Here is a 17,754-nt window from a genome sequence, read left to right as displayed (position 1 = left end):
CGATGGCCGCCAGGCCAGAGGGGGGCGCCCGCCGATGGCCGCCAGGCCAGAGGGGGGCGCCCGCCGATGGCCGCCAGGCCAGAGGGGGGCGCCCGCCGATGGCCGCCAGGCCAGAGGGGGGCGCCCGCCGATGGCCGCCAGGCCAGAGGGGGGCGCCCGCCGATGGCCGCCAGGCCAGAGGGGGGCGCCCGCCGATGGCCGCCAGGCCAGAGGGGGGCGCCCGCCGATGGCCGCCAGGCCAGAGGGGGGCGCCCGCCGATGGCCGCCAGGCCAGAGGGGGGCGCCCGCCGATGGCCGCCAGGCCAGAGGGGGGCGCCCGCCGATGGCCGCCAGGCCAGAGGGGGGCGCCCGCCGATGGCCGCCAGGCCAGAGGGGGGCGCCCGCCGATGGCCGCCAGGCCAGAGGGGGGCGCCCGCCGATGGCCGCCAGGCCAGAGGGGGGCGCCCGCCGATGGCCGCCAGGCCAGAGGGGGGCGCCCGCCGATGGCCGCCAGGCCAGAGGGGGGCGCCCGCCGATGGCCGCCAGGCCAGAGGGGGGCGCCCGCCGATGGCCGCCAGGCCAGAGGGGGGCGCCCGCCGATGGCCGCCAGGCCAGAGGGGGGCGCCCGCCGATGGCCGCCAGGCCAGAGGGGGGCGCCCGCCGATGGCCGCCAGGCCAGAGGGGGGCGCCCGCCGATGGCCGCCAGGCCAGAGGGGGGCGCCCGCCGATGGCCGCCAGGCCAGAGGGGGGCGCCCGCCGATGGCCGCCAGGCCAGAGGGGGGCGCCCGCCGATGGCCGCCAGGCCAGAGGGGGGCGCCCGCCGATGGCCGCCAGGCCAGAGGGGGGCGCCCGCCGATGGCCGCCAGGCCAGAGGGGGGCGCCCGCCGATGGCCGCCAGGCCAGAGGGGGGCGCCCGCCGATGGCCGCCAGGCCAGAGGGGGGCGCCCGCCGATGGCCGCCAGGCCAGAGGGGGGCGCCCGCCGATGGCCGCCAGGCCAGAGGGGGGCGCCCGCCGATGGCCGCCAGGCCAGAGGGGGGCGCCCGCCGATGGCCGCCAGGCCAGAGGGGGGCGCCCGCCGATGGCCGCCAGGCCAGAGGGGGGCGCCCGCCGATGGCCGCCAGGCCAGAGGGGGGCGCCCGCCGATGGCCGCCAGGCCAGAGGGGGGCGCCCGCCGATGGCCGCCAGGCCAGAGGGGGGCGCCCGCCGATGGCCGCCAGGCCAGAGGGGGGCGCCCGCCGATGGCCGCCAGGCCAGAGGGGGGCGCCCGCCGATGGCCGCCAGGCCAGAGGGGGGCGCCCGCCGATGGCCGCCAGGCCAGAGGGGGGCGCCCGCCGATGGCCGCCAGGCCAGAGGGGGGCGCCCGCCGATGGCCGCCAGGCCAGAGGGGGGCGCCCGCCGATGGCCGCCAGGCCAGAGGGGGGCGCCCGCCGATGGCCGCCAGGCCAGAGGGGGGCGCCCGCCGATGGCCGCCAGGCCAGAGGGGGGCGCCCGCCGATGGCCGCCAGGCCAGAGGGGGGCGCCCGCCGATGGCCGCCAGGCCAGAGGGGGGCGCCCGCCGATGGCCGCCAGGCCAGAGGGGGGCGCCCGCCGATGGCCGCCAGGCCAGAGGGGGGCGCCCGCCGATGGCCGCCAGGCCAGAGGGGGGCGCCCGCCGATGGCCGCCAGGCCAGAGGGGGGCGCCCGCCGATGGCCGCCAGGCCAGAGGGGGGCGCCCGCCGATGGCCGCCAGGCCAGAGGGGGGCGCCCGCCGATGGCCGCCAGGCCAGAGGGGGGCGCCCGCCGATGGCCGCCAGGCCAGAGGGGGGCGCCCGCCGATGGCCGCCAGGCCAGAGGGGGGCGCCCGCCGATGGCCGCCAGGCCAGAGGGGGGCGCCCGCCGATGGCCGCCAGGCCAGAGGGGGGCGCCCGCCGATGGCCGCCAGGCCAGAGGGGGGCGCCCGCCGATGGCCGCCAGGCCAGAGGGGGGCGCCCGCCGATGGCCGCCAGGCCAGAGGGGGGCGCCCGCCGATGGCCGCCAGGCCAGAGGGGGGCGCCCGCCGATGGCCGCCAGGCCAGAGGGGGGCGCCCGCCGATGGCCGCCAGGCCAGAGGGGGGCGCCCGCCGATGGCCGCCAGGCCAGAGGGGGGCGCCCGCCGATGGCCGCCAGGCCAGAGGGGGGCGCCCGCCGATGGCCGCCAGGCCAGAGGGGGGCGCCCGCCGATGGCCGCCAGGCCAGAGGGGGGCGCCCGCCGATGGCCGCCAGGCCAGAGGGGGGCGCCCGCCGATGGCCGCCAGGCCAGAGGGGGGCGCCCGCCGATGGCCGCCAGGCCAGAGGGGGGCGCCCGCCGATGGCCGCCAGGCCAGAGGGGGGCGCCCGCCGATGGCCGGTTTCCGAAAGATGGTGCTCAGCTAGTGAGGGTCTAATTCTGCCCGAAGAAACATAACGTTTTCATGCTGTGACGTTCTGTACCTCCACCACTCTGGCCGACTTACCAGACCCCCCAGATAGCCATGGCTGCAATGTTTCCCATTCTCCGGTTACTTTCTGTGGGTGTTGGAGATGTGTATTCCCCACCAGGGTGAAGGTCATCGGCGGGCGCCCCCCCTCTGGCCTGGCGGCCATCGGCGGGCGCCCCGCCAGGCCAGAGGGGGGCGCCCGCCGATGGCCGGTTTCCGAAAGATGGTGCTCAGCTAGTGAGGGTCTAATTCTGCCCGAAGAAACATAACGTTTTCATGCTGTGACGTTCTGTACCTCCACCACTCTGGCCGACTTACCAGACCCCCCAGATAGCCATGGCTGCAATGTTTCCCATTCTCCGGTTACTTTCTGTGGGTGTTGGAGATGTGTATTCCCCACCAGGGTGAAGGTCATCGGCGGGCGCCCCCCCTCTGGCCTGGCGGCCATCGGCGGGCGCCCCGCCAGGCCAGAGGGGGGCGCCCGCCGATGGCCGGTTTCCGAAAGATGGTGCTCAGCTAGTGAGGATCTAATTCTGCCCGAAGAAACCACAGAGAACTGTATTGGACCTAAATATCCAGACTGTCTGCAGATGCGGAAAAGAACCGTGTATCAGTAGCTTACACTGAGTTTGCGTGCGGGACGTGGCATTGTCGGTTCTCACTTACACACGCCTTGTGCTCTATTTCTCTGTTTCAGACATCATGAAGCACAAGTGGAGAAGAAGGAAGTGTCAGGAATGCCATACACGGAGGAGAAAAGAAGATGGAGGAAAAGGAAAGGAACTCTGGGCACAGTAACCAACCTCAAATCAGGCCTCAGGTCATGTAATTAGGCTGTAGGGGAATCTCGAGCCTCTTAATACCTTGAGCAGCGTGACCGCCCTGTAAGCTGGGTCCCGGTTTGTGCTATTGTGTCGTTTTGACATTCTGCTCCGTTATCTGGCTATTGACGGTGACTGCCCTGTCATCAGGGTGCAAGTCACCTCCCCCTGTCTTTGGAGGGGCATTGAGCTCTTTGTTAAACTGAGCAATGTGACCGCCCTGTATCTGGTGTCTGGGTCTCTGCCCTCTTGCTCATTTGGCTTTACGCCGTGCTCTGCCCCATTAGTCAGCGTGACAACCCTGTAATTAGGGTCTATGTCACAAGCCTCTCTAGGATAGGACATATTGAGCTCTTTGGTACTTTGACAGCTTGACCTTCCTGTAATTCAGGTTATGGTCTCTCCTCTTTGGCTAATGCCAGCGACCACGCTGTAATCAGGGTACAGGTTGCATCTCGCTTTTGAAATCTGGGTAATTAGAATCTTTTCCGTTATGTGGGCAGCTTGACCTCCCTGTAACTAGGGTGTGCGTCTCCGAGGCCCTCTGGGTCTCTTGGCCTCGTGCTGTCTTCACAACCTGTTGCGAACGACCGCCCTGTAATCAGGGATCGGGTCTGTGCCCTCTAGTCTTTTGGCACTTGGCCAAATGCAGCCACTGCCCTGAATGAGCACCCTGTAAACAGGGTACAGGTCTCATCTACTACTATTTCTGGCGCCCCCATGAGACTGTGTCCAGAGTTCCGGCCCATCCAACAGCGCTTCCAACATGCCTGGAATTCTGCAGCCAAGTCTCCTGCTTTCTGCTCACTTCTTGGACTCTTGGAGACCTGACATGCTATTGGTGGTACGATCCGAAAGTGAGTGTCCGCGGCGGTTTTGGACCGTTGTCGAAAGCGGTTCTCATTTACACACGCCTTGTGCTCCCTCTCTCTGATTCAGCCATCATGAAGCAGAAGTGGAGAAGAAGGCCTAACTTGTGTATTTCTCACACATTTCTAAAAGGAAGCAAACACAACTAAATGTTCTGGCAACTGGCAGTTACTCTCCGCACTTCACAACTTTCAAACACCTACTCTACTTAAACGGTCACACCAACCAAAGTGTACCACACATTCAATATTAACTTTGTACCTATTGTGTCAGAAGTGAGAGTGTTTTTAGTAGTTGTGTCCATTGGTGGAAGTGGCAGTCGTGGTGTTTTAGTAGTCTTTTACGCTTATTGAATTCAAAGGATGATGATGTGGATGTTTTAGGTAGGTATTTTTCTGTTAAGTCTTGGTATTTGGGTAGAGGTGCAGTATTTTGTGATTATGACTGTTTTTCTGGTATTGGTTTAGTGTGAATTGTTGGCAATTTTAGATGTTTTTGTATCCGTACATTAGTAGATGTCTTTAGAGGGGAAAGCTGAGGTTGCCTGTTTGGTGCAATTTGATTGGTGTGAAAGTTAATTTCGGGTAGGTGTTTGAAAGCACTGAGGTTTGAATTTTTAGCTCAACAGGGATGCAGGACCCACCTGGCTACCTCAGTTCTTACTGTCATTCCTAATTCCAAAATCTTGGATGAAGATGACCAGGCAGAATAAAGATATCTCCAGAGACTTTCAAGAGGGTAGCATTTCTGCAGCTTTAGGGGATCCTTTAAACCTTATTGAGCGTTTCAAAGTGTAATAATTGTGGAAAACTTCCACTTCTGCCAATTCGAAGTTGAACAATGACCTGTATTAAAGGACTTACACTGGTAGTTAATTCTGTTCTGTATTAAGATGATTTTGCTAAAATCGCCACTTTCTGATGTGTGAAATGAATTATCTAGGTCTGATTATACCTATTTGATAAAAGTGTGATAACGACCCCATGTTAAATGCATGGATTGAACTTTGATTGTCATATCACATTGCTTTGCTTTCTGTAACTCCTTATTTATGAATGTATTTGTTACTATTTATGTAATTCAATTAATAAAATGTATACATTCAAGTATAGTCTCAGTTCTTTCTTTGGCTAAACAAAAAGGAATCTGATAAACTTGTGAAGAATTTTGGTATTGTTACGTTTAATTTAATTAACATCTTTTTACCCTTTTCAGGCGGTCGTTGGAAGTAACTACCCTGTAGTGGTGCAAGTTTGATTTTTCTCTTGGATCACACGTTTTGGGCAGACTGCAGTGTGATCTTGAGAATGGAGATCGCACTGCCACTTAGGTGCATAAGGTTGCCCTCCTAAAGCTTCTAAGGTGCACAAGAATAGGCCTTTGTTTGGTTCCTTCACTGTTCCCAGGCTTATAGATTGCTTGAGAGCTGCAGGCCCTAGAGCTCACTTCCTGAGCACAATATATGATTGTGGCTATGATAAGATTGGACTAAAACTAGCAAGGTCCCGTGGTTTCTGCACCTTTCCCGTTCAGACATTTTTTAAAAAGTAGATTAATGTAATATTTTTATATTTAATTCAATCCCAAGTTTCTCAGAAATTGACTTTTACGGTGCACTCAATTTTCAATATGCTAATACATGTGAGGTAGTGTGGTCTAGTGGTTTAGAGCACTGGCCTGGGATTCAGGCGACCTGGTTTCTATTCCTGCCTCTGCTGCTGGGTCACTGGCTGTCCTTGGGTCACTTGGTGGTCACTTTGCCTCCCTGTGCCAGTGTCCCCCTCCATTTAAAAAAAAAAGTGGGGGAGGGGAGATGATTGTACTGACCTCATTTGTAAAGTGTTTTGAGATCTACAAGCACTAAACAGAATTTTTACTGGGTGCATGAAGATATAATTCACTATGGAGGCATTAATTTTGCTAATGCTGTGAAGAAAACTCTCTTGTGCATAATGAATTGAAACAGCCTCTCTCTCTTTGCATTTGTTAATTCATTTCTCCTATACCAGGTGCTTTTTGTTCCATTGAAATATGCATGGGGATGTGCTTTTTATTTATTACCCTTGCCCTATGATTTATTATTCAAAAGTGGGCAACTTGGAAAGCAAATACTCAATATTAGGTGATTGTTCGCCTGCTGTAGAAAAAGCCCGTGAAGAAGTGTGCAGCAGCTGCAGTTACACTAGGGGAACTCCATGACTTCAATAGATTCAATAGTCGTCTTTTCTCTGTTTACAGGTACTCTGACATGCCCCTTTCCCCCTTCACTTAAACCCAATTCAGAGGCAGCTGATGAGTCGCAGGTGCACTGGCTTCTTCCTTCTTAGAGGATGAATGGCACGCTATGAGAGACCTGAAACCCGATGGTATGATGATGAGGGCTCTAATTCAGCAAAGTACCATTCTAGCATACCTCAGCCAGAGTCATCATGCGTACCTAGAAAAAGAAAGGGCTTCCACAGCTAAACAAAAGATCTGTCAGGACTGACTATTCAATAGAATAGGTTGCTGCTAGTTAACCTGGTGTAAAGTTGGTTAAACCTCTCAAAGACTGCATTGGTGCAGGTTGCATTTCCACTGAATAATTACCATACCTTCTGCCTATTTAAAAATTATCTTCCCTGCTGTTTGATTTGTCTATAATGGCCTTATTGTTAAAACTATTGTGTCGTGTTGCTCTCCACTGCTAATTAGCGGAGCTTGTTAGAAAAAAACAATTGCCAGAGTTTGCTCTTTTGTTGAAATTGAAACACACTGCAGGACTGTGTCAATTCTGACAGAATCCACCAGAAACCAAGCATGTTTCCAATGGAACTTTGCCGGCCAGGCAAAATTCCATCAGAAACTTGCTTGGCTTCCTGACAGCTCAGCTGCCGGGCTCCTTGATAGACCATGTGGCACGCTGCTGGGGAACCTGGGTTTCCAGGCTCCCAGCTCCTCAGCTGCCTGCCTGGTGGGCTGATGGGAAGCTGGGAGCCTGAAAGTTGCGGGAGCCCCAGCTGCCAGGCTCGTGACTCCTCGCCAGGTAGGGCTCTTAGGGTCCATGGCTCCAGGACAGCCCACCAGGTGTGCTACCGTGGAGCTAGGTCTTGTAAGGCTCCAAGGGTCTCCAGCTCTGGGGCAGCCTACAAGGCTGCTTTAGAGCTCAGTGGAGATCAGCAATTCCATTTCACACAGAATTTCAAAATTTTTGAATATGATTCCAAATCAGAATGAAATCTGATTTTGAAATAGCAAACTCCTCTACAAAATAGAATTACCGTTCTCCCCCCAGTTCTTTCCGACTGTGATACTAGTGGGGCCTTGTAATGAATGAAATCCTGTCTTACTGCTTCCCACATCTTTCCCCCTGTTATTTTTCTCCTTTCATCCCTGTGGAAACAAATATTTCCCTTTCCTATATTCTTCCGGTGTGTGTGTGTGTGTGTTCACTCTGGCGGGGTTGGAACAGATGCCCCTGGGGTAGAAGGATCTTTCCCTGCTGCGTTCCCGCGTGGCCCTTTTCTTGGTCAGAGCTGCCTGCAGAGCAGACTCCATCTTGGCTATGAGGATGCTAAAGATACATAAACATAAACATAAAGGCTGTGGTGACTCTGAAGGGGGTGGGTCAGAGCCTGGGCGGGAAACACTGAGGTGACTCTGAACTGGGGATGGGGAGGTGAGAGCTGGATGGGAAACACTGAGGTGAATCTGAAGTGGTTGGGGAGCGGGGGTCACAGCCTGGGCAGGAAAGTCTGTGGTGACTCTAAAGGGGGGTAAGGTCGGAGCATTGGCAGTAAAGGCTGAGGTAACTCCGAAAGAGTCGGGGGTCGGAGCCTGGGCAGGAAAGTCTGAGGTGGCACAGGAGGAGGAGTCCAGCACTTGGGTGGGAAACGCTGAGGTGACCCTAAGGGGGTGGGGAGGTGAGAGCCTGGGCAGGAAATGCTGTGGTGATTCTGAAGAGGGGGAGGTGTCAGAGCGTGGGCTGGAAAGGCTGAGGTGACTCTGAAGGGGCTGGGTCAGAGCCTGGGTGGGAAAAGCTGAGGTGACCCTAAGAGGGTGGAGAGGTTGGAGCCTGGGCGAGAAATGCTGTGGTGATTCTGAAGAGGGGGAGGTGTCAGAGCGTGGGCTGGAAAGGCTGAGGTGACTCTGAACAGGCTGGGTCAGAGCCTGGGCGGGAAAGGCTCAGGTGACTCTGAAGTGGGGGGGTCAGAGCCTGGGTGGGAAAAGCTGAGGTGACTCTGAAAGAGTTGGGGTCGGAGCCTGGGCAGGAAAGTCTGAGGTGGCAGAGGTGGAGAAGTCCAGCACTTGGGCGGGAAACGCTGAGGTGACCCTAAGGGGATGGGGAGGTGGGAGCCTGGGCGGGAAATGCTGTGGTCAATCTGAAGAGGGGGAGGTGTCAGAGCGTGGGCTGGAAAGGCTGAGGTGACTCTGAAGGGGCTGGGTCAGAGCCTGGGCGGGAAAGGCTGAGGTGACTCTGAAGGGGTTGGGTCGGAGCCTGGGCGGGAAAGTCTGAGGTGTCTCTGAAGGGAGGAGGCCAGAGCCTGGGTAACACCAGAGGAGGAACCTGGAGTCTGGGCAGGAAAGTCTGAGGTGACTGAGGAGGAGGAGACCGGCACACTATGGTGAATTTGAAGTGGTTGGGGAGTGGGGGTCACAGCCTGGGCGGGAAAGTCTGTGGTGACTCTGAAGGGGGGTGAGGTCAGAGCATTGGCGGGAAAGGCTGAGGTAACTCGGAAAGAGTCGGAGGTCGGAGCCTGGGCAGGAAAGTCTGAGGTGGCAGAGGAGGAGGAGGAGTCCAGCATTTGGGCGGGAAACGCTGAGGGGAGGTGGGAGCCTGGGCGGGAAATGCTGTGGTGATTCTGAAGAGGGGGAGGTGTCAGAGCGTGGGCTGGAAAGGCTGAGGTGACTCTGAAGGGGCTGGGTCAGAGCCTGGGTGGGAAAAGCTGAGGTGACCCTAAGAGGGTGGAGAGGTTGGAGCCTGGGCGGGAAATGCTGTGGTGATTCTGAAGAGTGGGAGGTGTCAGAGCCTGGGCAAGAAAACACTGAGGTGACTCTGAAGGGGCTGGGTCAGAGCCTGGGCGGGAAAGGCTGAGGTGACTCTGAAGGGGCTGTGTCGGAGCCTGGGTGGGAAAAGCTGAGGTGACTCTGAAAGAGTTGGGGTCGGAGCCTGGGCAGGAAAGTCTGAGGTGGCAGAGGAGTAGGAGTCCAGCACTTGGGTGGGAAAAGCTGAGGTGACCCTAATGGGGTGGGGAGGTGGGAGCCTGGGTGGGAAATGCTGTGGTGATTCTGAAGAGGGAGAGGTGTCAGAGCATGGGCTGGAAAGGCTGAGGTGACTCTGAAGTGGGTGGGATCAGAGCCAGGGTGGAAAAGGCTCAGGTGACTCTGAAAGGGTGGGTTGGAGCCGGGCAGGAAAGGCTGTGGTGACTCTGAATGGTGAGGGTCAGAGCCTGGGTCGGAAACGCTGAGGTGACTCTAAGAGGGGGAGGGTCGGAGCCTGGGAGGGAAATGCTGTGGTGACTCTGAAGAGGGGGTGAGGTCAGAGCATTGGCGGGAAAGGCTGAGGTAACTCCGAAAGAGTCGGGGGTCGGAGCCTGGGCAGGAAAGTCTGAGGTGGCACAGGAGGAGGAGTCCAGCACTTGGGTGGGAAACGCTGAGGTGACCCTAAGGGGGTGGGGAGGTGGGAGCCTGGGCAGGAAATGCTGTGGTGATTCTGAAGAGGGGGAGGTGTCAGAGCGTGGGCTGGAAAGGCTGAGGTGACTCTGAAGGGGCTGGGTCAGAGCCTGGGTGGGAAAAGCTGAGGTGACCCTAAGAGGGTGGAGAGGTTGGAGCCTGGGCGAGAAATGCTGTGGTGATTCTGAAGAGGGGGAGGTGTCAGAGCGTGGGCTGGAAAGGCTGAGGTGACTCTGAAGGGGCTGGGTCAGAGCCTGGGCGGGAAAGGCTGAGGTGACTCTGAAGGGGCTGGGTCGGAGCCTGGGCGGGAAAGTCTGTGGTTTCTCTGAAGGGAGGAGGCCAGAGCCTGGGTAACACCAGAGGAGGAACCTGGAGTCTGGGCAGGAAAGTCTGAGGTGGCTGAGGAGGAGGAGACCGGCACACTATGGTGAATTTGAAGTGGTTGGGGAGTGGGGGTCACAGCCTGGGCGGGAAAGTCTGTGGTGACTCTGAAGCGGGGTGAGGTCAGAGCATTGGCGGGAAAGGCTGAGGTAACTCGGAAAGAGTCGGAGGTCGGAGCCTGGGCAGGAAAGTCTGAGGTGGCAGAGGAGGAGGAGTCCAGCATTTGGGCGGGAAACGCTGAGGGGAGGTGGGAGCCTGGGCGGGAAATGCTGTGGTGATTCTGAAGAGGGGGAGGTGTCAGAGCGTGGGCTGGAAAGGCTGAGGTGACTCTGAAGGGGCTGGGTCAGAGCCTGGGTGGGAAAAGCTGAGGTGACCCTAAGAGGGTGGAGAGGTTGGAGCCTGGGCGGGAAATGCTGTGGTGATTCTGAAGAGTGGGAGGTGTCAGAGCCTGGGCAAGAAAACACTGAGGTGACTCTGAAGGGGCTGGGTCAGAGCCTGGGCGGGAAAGGCTGAGGTGACTCTGAAGGGGCTGTGTCAGAGCATTGGCGGGAAAGGCTGAGGTGACTCTGAAGGGGCTGGGTCAGAGCCTGGGTGGGAAAAGCTGAGGTGACTCTGAAAGAGTTGGGGTCGGAGCCTGGGCAGGAAAGTCTGAGGTGGCAGAGGAGTAGGAGTCCAGCACTTGGGTGGGAAAAGCGGAGGTGACCCTAATGGGGTGGGGAGGTGGGAGCCTGGGTGGGAAATGCTGTGGTGATTCTGAAGAGGGAGAGGTGTCAGAGCATGGGCTGGAAAGGCTGAGGTGACTCTGAAGTGGGTGGGATCAGAGCCAGGGTGGAAAAGGCTCAGGTGACTCTGAAAGGGTGGGTTGGAGCCGGGCAGGAAAGGCTGTGGTGACTCTGAATGGTGAGGGTCAGAGCCTGGGTCGGAAACGCTGAGGTGACTCTAAGAGGGGGAGGGTCGGAGCCTGGGAGGGAAATGCTGTGGTGACTCTGAAGAGGGGGTGAGGTCAGAGCATTGGCGGGAAAGGCTGAGATAACTCCGAAAGAGTCGGGGGTCGGAGCCTGGGCAGGAAAGTCTGAGGTGGCACAGGAGGAGGAGTCCAGCACTTGGGTGGGAAACGCTGAGGTGACCCTAAGGGGGTGGGGAGGTGGGAGCCTGGGCGGGAAATGCTGTGGTGATTCTGAAGAGGGGGAGGTGTCAGAGCGTGGGCTGGAAAGGCTGAGGTGACTCTGAAGGGGCTGGGTCAGAGCCTGGGTGGGAAAAGCTGAGGTGACCCTAAGAGGGTGGAGAGGTTGGAGCCTGGGCGAGAAATGCTGTGGTGATTCTGAAGAGGGGGAGGTGTCAGATCGTGGGCTGGAAAGGCTGAGGTGACTCTGAACGGGCTGGGTCAGAGCCTGGGCGGGAAAGGCTCAGGTGACTCTGAAGTGGGTGGGTCAGAGCCAGGGTGGGAAAGGCTGTGGTGACTCTGAAGGGGCTGGGTCAGAGCCTGGGCGGGAAAGGCTGAGGTGACTCTGAAGGGGCTGTGTCGGAGCCTGGGTGGGAAAAGCTGAGGTGACTCTGAAAGAGTTGGGGTCGGAGCCTGGGCAGGAAAGTCTGAGGTGGCAGAGGAGTAGGAGTCCAGCACTTGGGTGGGAAAAGCTGAGGTGACCCTAATGGGGTGGGGAGGTGGGAGCCTGGGTGGGAAATGCTGTGGTGATTCTGAAGAGGGAGAGGTGTCAGAGCATGGGCTGGAAAGGCTGAGGTGACTCTGAAGTGGGTGGGATCAGAGCCAGGGTGGAAAAGGCTCAGGTGACTCTGAAAGGGTGGGTTGGAGCCGGGCAGGAAAGGCTGTGGTGACTCTGAATGGTGAGGGTCAGAGCCTGGGTCGGAAACGCTGAGGTGACTCTAAGAGGGGGAGGGTCGGAGCCTGGGAGGGAAATGCTGTGGTGACTCTGAAGAGGGGGTGAGGTCAGAGCATTGGCGGGAAAGGCTGAGGTAACTCCGAAAGAGTCGGGGGTCGGAGCCTGGGCAGGAAAGTCTGAGGTGGCACAGGAGGAGGAGTCCAGCACTTGGGTGGGAAACGCTGAGGTGACCCTAAGGGGGTGGGGAGGTGGGAGCCTGGGCAGGAAATGCTGTGGTGATTCTGAAGAGGGGGAGGTGTCAGAGCGTGGGCTGGAAAGGCTGAGGTGACTCTGAAGGGGCTGGGTCAGAGCCTGGGTGGGAAAAGCTGAGGTGACCCTAAGAGGGTGGAGAGGTTGGAGCCTGGGCGAGAAATGCTGTGGTGATTCTGAAGAGGGGGAGGTGTCAGAGCCTGGGCGGGAAAGGCTGAGGTGACTCTGAAGGGGCTGGGTCGGAGCCTGGGCGGGAAAGTCTGAGGTTTCTCTGAAGGGAGGAGGCCAGAGCCTGGGTAACACCAGAGGAGGAACCTGGAGTCTGGGCAGGAAAGTCTGAGGTGGCTGAGGAGGAGGAGACCGGCACACTATGGTGAATTTGAAGTGGTTGGGGAGTGGGGGTCACAGCCTGGGCGGGAAAGTCTGTGGTGACTCTGAAGCGGGGTGAGGTCAGAGCATTGGCGGGAAAGGCTGAGGTAACTCGGAAAGGGTCGGAGCCTGGGCAGGAAAGTCTGAGGTGGCAGAGGAGGAGGAGTCCAGCATTTGGGCGGGAAACGCTGAGGGGAGGTGGGAGCCTGGGCGGGAAATGCTGTGGTGATTCTGAAGAGGGGGAGGTGTCAGAGCGTGGGCTGGAAAGGCTGAGGTGACTCTGAAGGGGCTGGGTCAGAGCCTGGGTGGGAAAAGCTGAGGTGACCCTAAGAGGGTGGAGAGGTTGGAGCCTGGGCGGGAAATGCTGTGGTGATTCTGAAGAGTGGGAGGTGTCAGAGCCTGGGCAAGAAAACACTGAGGTGACTCTGAAGGGGCTGGGTCAGAGCCTGGGCGGGAAAGGCTGAGGTGACTCTGAAGGGGCTGTGTCAGAGCATTGGCGGGAAAGGCTGAGGTGACTCTGAAGGGGCTGGGTCAGAGCCTGGGTGGGAAAAGCTGAGGTGGCAGAGGAGTAGGAGTCCAGCACTTGGGTGGGAAAAGCTGAGGTGACCCTAATGGGGTGGGGAGGTGGGAGCCTGGGTGGGAAATGCTGTGGTGATTCTGAAGAGGGAGAGGTGTCAGAGCATGGGCTGGAAAGGCTGAGGTGACTCTGAAGTGGGTGGGATCGGAGCCAGGGTGGAAAAGGCTCAGGTGACTCTGAAAGGGTGGGTTGGAGCCGGGCAGGAAAGGCTGTGGTGACTCTGAATGGTGAGGGTTAGAGCCTGGGTCGGAAACGCTGAGGTGACTCTAAGAGGGGGAGGGTCGGAGCCTGGGAGGGAAATGCTGTGGTGACTCTGAAGAGGGGGTGAGGTCAGAGCATTGGCGGGAAAGGCTGAGGTAACTCCGAAAGAGTCGGGGGTCGGAGCCTGGGCAGGAAAGTCTGAGGTGGCACAGGAGGAGGAGTCCAGCACTTGGGTGGGAAACGCTGAGGTGACCCTAAGGGGGTGGGGAGGTGGGAGCCTGGGCGGGAAATGCTGTGGTGATTCTGAAGAGGGGGAGGTGTCAGAGCGTGGGCTGGAAAGGCTGAGGTGACTCTGAAGGGGCTGGGTCAGAGCCTGGGTGGGAAAAGCTGAGGTGACCCTAAGAGGGTGGAGAGGTTGGAGCCTGGGCGAGAAATGCTGTGGTGATTCTGAAGAGGGGGAGGTGTCAGATCGTGGGCTGGAAAGGCTGAGGTGACTCTGAACGGGCTGGGTCAGAGCCTGGGCGGGAAAGGCTCAGGTGACTCTGAAGTGGGTGGGTCAGAGCCAGGGTGGGAAAGGCTGTGGTGACTCTGAATTGCGGGGGGTTGCAGAGCCTGGATGGGAAAATCTGTGGTGACTCTTAACGGGGGTGGGTTCGGAGCCTGGGTAACACCAGAGGAGGAACCTGGAGTCTGGGCAGGAAAGTCTGAGGTGGCTGGGGAGGAGGAGTCCGGCACTTGGGTGGGAAAAGCTGAGGTGACCCTAAAGGGGTGGGGAGGTTGGAGCCTGGGCGGGAAATGTTGTGGTGATTCTGAAGAGTGGGAGGTGTCAGAGCCTGGGCAAGAAAACACTGAGGTGACTCTGAAATGCGGGTGGGGGCGGGGTGAGAGCCTGGATGGGAAACACTGAGGTGAATCTGAAGTGGTTGGGGAAGGGGAGTCAGAGCCTGGGCGCGAAAGTCTGTGGTGACTCTGAATGGGGTGGGTCAGAGCCTGGGCGGGAAACACTGAGGTGACCCTAATGGGGGGAGGGTTCGGAGCCTGGGCGGGAAATGCTGTGGAGACTCTGAATTGCGGGGGGTGTCAGAGCCTGGGCAGGAAAGGCTGAGGTGTCTCTGAAGGGGTGGGCCGGAATGGCTGAGGTGATGCAGGAGGAGGAGCTCAGCGCGAAAGATTTGGTACTTTTCTGACTCAGGAGGGGAAAATCTTATCTGAGAGTTGTGGAGTTGTTGTAAGGGTGTCTGACTAACACATGCTTCTGTGCTCCCTCTCTCTGTTTCAGGCATCTTCAAACACAAGTGGACAAGAAGAAAGGTTGAGGAATGTCAAGCCAAGGGGAAGAAAGAAGAGAAGTCACTGAAGCTGGAGGCAAAGGAAAGGGACTCTGGGCACAGTAAACTGCCTGTAATCAGGCCTCCAGTCATCTTATTACACTGTATGGGGATCTCAAGCCTTTTAATCCCTTGAATAGTATGACCCCCCTGTAAATAAGCAGGATCCAGGTCTTATGCCTTTTCCCTTTTTTTTTGGAGGGGAGGAAGATTGGTCAAGTTTAACACTGTGGGTCAAGTGACCTACTGCAGTGAGCTCTCTTTCTGTTCTGGGAAGTCCCCCTTTCTTTTGTATGTATGTGTATGTGAGTGCATGTGATACAAATGGGTGTGAACATCTGCATTTATTTATTTATTTTGAGTTCTTTCAGTTAAATCACTGCAGTGCTTTTTCTTTACTCTCCTCAGAATTGGAAAAAGAGCTGAATGTGTATTAATATATTTATCCTCCTCCTCCACACAAAAGGGAACAGTAAAAGCTCAGATATCATCTTTTAGTGCATAGGAGAATCTCTCTCCACTTCTGCTTTCTTTAGGTTGAATTCCTATTAGTGGGTTGATGGCAATGAATGGCCTTTAATGAGCGTGATTTAGGTCAAAGGAAGTAAAGCATGTGCTAGAACCTGGACAACATGACCACTCTGTATCAAGGATTTTGGTACCTGCCCTTCATTCTTTTGACAGCATGCCACATCAGCAGGTTGCTGGAAGGCCTCATTTTGTAATTAGGGGAGAGACTGAGTCTCTCTCTCTTCTGGGGGGTATCGATCTCTGTGGAAACCTACGAAGACTGACCGCCCTGTAAGCTGGGTCCCGGTATGTGCCATTGTGTCCTTCTGACATTCTGCTGGGTTATCTGGCTAGTGTGAGTGACTGCCCTGTAATCAGAATGCCAGTCACCTCCCTCTGTCTTTGGAGGGGCATTGAGCTCTTTGTTAAACTGAGCAATGTGACCGCCCTGTATCTGGGGTCCGGGTCTCTGCCCTCTTGCTCATTTGGCTTTACGCCGTGCTCTGCCCCATTAGTCAGCGTGACAACCCTGTAATTAGGGTCTATGTCACAAGCCTCTCTAGGATGGGACATATTGAGCTCTTTGGTACTTTGACAGCTTGACCTTCCTGTAAATCAGGTTATGGTCTCCCCTATTTGGCTAATGCCAGTGACCACCCTGTAATCAGGGAACAGGTTGCATCTCGCTTTTGAAATCTGGGGGATTAGAATCTAGACCATAACATGGGCAGCTTGACCTCCCTGTAACTAGGGTTTGCGTCTCCGAGGCCCTTTGGGTCTCCGTTAACAGGTTGGTGAATGTGACTGCCCTGTAATCAGGGTGCAAGTCACCTCCCCCTGTCTTTGGAGGGGCATTGAGCTCTTTGTTCAACTGAGCAATGTGACCGCCCTGTAACTGGGGTCCGGGTCTCTGCCCTCTTGCTCTTCTGGCTTTACGCCGTCCTCTGCCCCATTAGTCAGCGTGACATCCCTGTAATTAGGGTCCATGTCACAAGCCTCTCTAGGATGGGACATATCGAGCTCTTTGGTACTTTGACAGCTTGACCTTCCTGTAATTCAGGTTATGGTCTCTCCTCTTTGGCTAATGCCAGCGACCACCCTGTAATCAGGGTACAGGTTGGACGTTGCTTTTGAAATCTGGGTAATTAGAATCATTTCCGTTACGTGGGCAGCTTGACCTCCCTGTAACTAGGGTGTGCGTCTCCGAGGCCCTCTGGGTCTCTTGGCCTCGTGCTGTCTTCACAGCCTGCTGCCAACGACCGCCCTGTAATCAGGGATCTGGTCTTTGCCCTCTAGTCTCTTGGCACTTGGCCAAATGCAGCCACTGCCCTGAATGAGCACCCTGTAAACAGGGTACAGGTCTCATCTGCTACTATTTATGGCACGCCCATGACACTGTGTCCAGAGTTCCGGCCCTTCAAACAGCGCTTCCAACTTGCCTGGAATTCTGCAGCCAAGTCTCCTGCTTTCTACTCACTTTTTGGACTCTTGCAGATCTGACATGCTACTGGTGGTAAGATCCGAAAGGGAGTGTCTGGGGCTGTTTTGGACTAAGTCATTCCAGGCAGTATACCTTGTCACATTGATTTAGGAATACTTGTCAATTAATTCCTTACCCCCCTTCATCATTTTATTCCTCCTGATTTTGTATGGAGGCTGCCTGGTGAAATAATTGTCAAGGGGAAATCTGGAGATTGTGGCTTTGGAGGGGAATGGGCCCAGTAGTTTTCTCACCCAGTGCAGCTTGGGAGGAGCGGGAAATGCTTGTGGAAATGTCTGAGGACCACAAAGAACTGTCTTGGACCTAAATATCCAGACTGTCTGCAGATGCGGAAAGGAACAGTGTATCAGTAGATTACACTGAGTTTGCGTGCGGGACATGGCATTGTCGGTTCTCACTTACACACGCCTTGTGCTCTCTCTCTCTGTTTCAGACCTCATGAAGCAAAAGTGGAGAAGAAGGAAGTGTCAGGAATGCCACACACAGAGGAGAAAAGAAGATGGAGGAAAAGGAAAGGAACTCTGGGCACAGTAACCAACCTCAAATCAGGCCTCAGGTCATGTAATTAGACTGTAGGGGAATCTCGAGCCTCTTAATACCTTGAGCAGCGTGACCGCCCTGTAAGCTGGGTCCCGGTCTGTGCTATTGTGTCGTTTTGACATTCTGCTCCGTTATCTGGCTATTGAGGGTGACTGCCCTGTAATCCGGGTGCAAGTCACCTCCCTCTGTCTTTGGAGGGGCATTGAGCTCTTTGTTCAACTGAGCAATGTGACCGCCCTGTAACTGGGGTCTGGGTCTCTGCCCTCTTGCTCATTTGGCTTTACGCCGTGCTCTGCCCCATTAGTCAGCGTGACATCCCTGTAATTAGGGTCCATATCACAAGCCTCTCTAGGATGGGACATATCGAGCTCTTTGGTACTTTGACAGCTTGACCTTCCTGTAATTCAGGTGATGGTCTCTCCTCTTTGGCTAATGCCAGCGACCACCCTGTAATCAGGGTACAGGTTGCATCTCGCTTTTGAAATCTGGGGGATTAGAATCA

The 17,754-nt window shown here is 57.0% G+C and overlaps 1 long non-coding RNA gene across 2 annotated transcripts in view; it reads left to right on the top strand.

Annotated features, from left to right (window-relative positions):
* LOC135978076 (uncharacterized) overlaps positions 1 to 15,833 on the top strand; it is a 36,646-nt gene extending 20,813 nt beyond the window's left edge. For both annotated transcript variants that reach the window (XR_010595507.1, XR_010595508.1), the window contains exons 4-5: positions 6,345 to 6,472; positions 14,653 to 15,833. This is a non-coding gene — a long non-coding RNA (uncharacterized LOC135978076). The remainder of the gene's footprint in view (positions 1 to 6,344; positions 6,473 to 14,652) is intronic.
* Positions 15,834 to 17,754: the final 1,921 nt, after the last annotated feature.

Source organism: Chrysemys picta, unplaced genomic scaffold (assembly GCF_011386835.1).
Source record: "Chrysemys picta bellii isolate R12L10 unplaced genomic scaffold, ASM1138683v2 scaf108, whole genome shotgun sequence".
NCBI lineage: Eukaryota > Metazoa > Chordata > Testudines > Emydidae > Chrysemys > Chrysemys picta.
The sequence above is the reverse complement of the archived record's forward strand: the minus strand, read 5'-3'. Positions and strand labels throughout refer to the sequence as shown.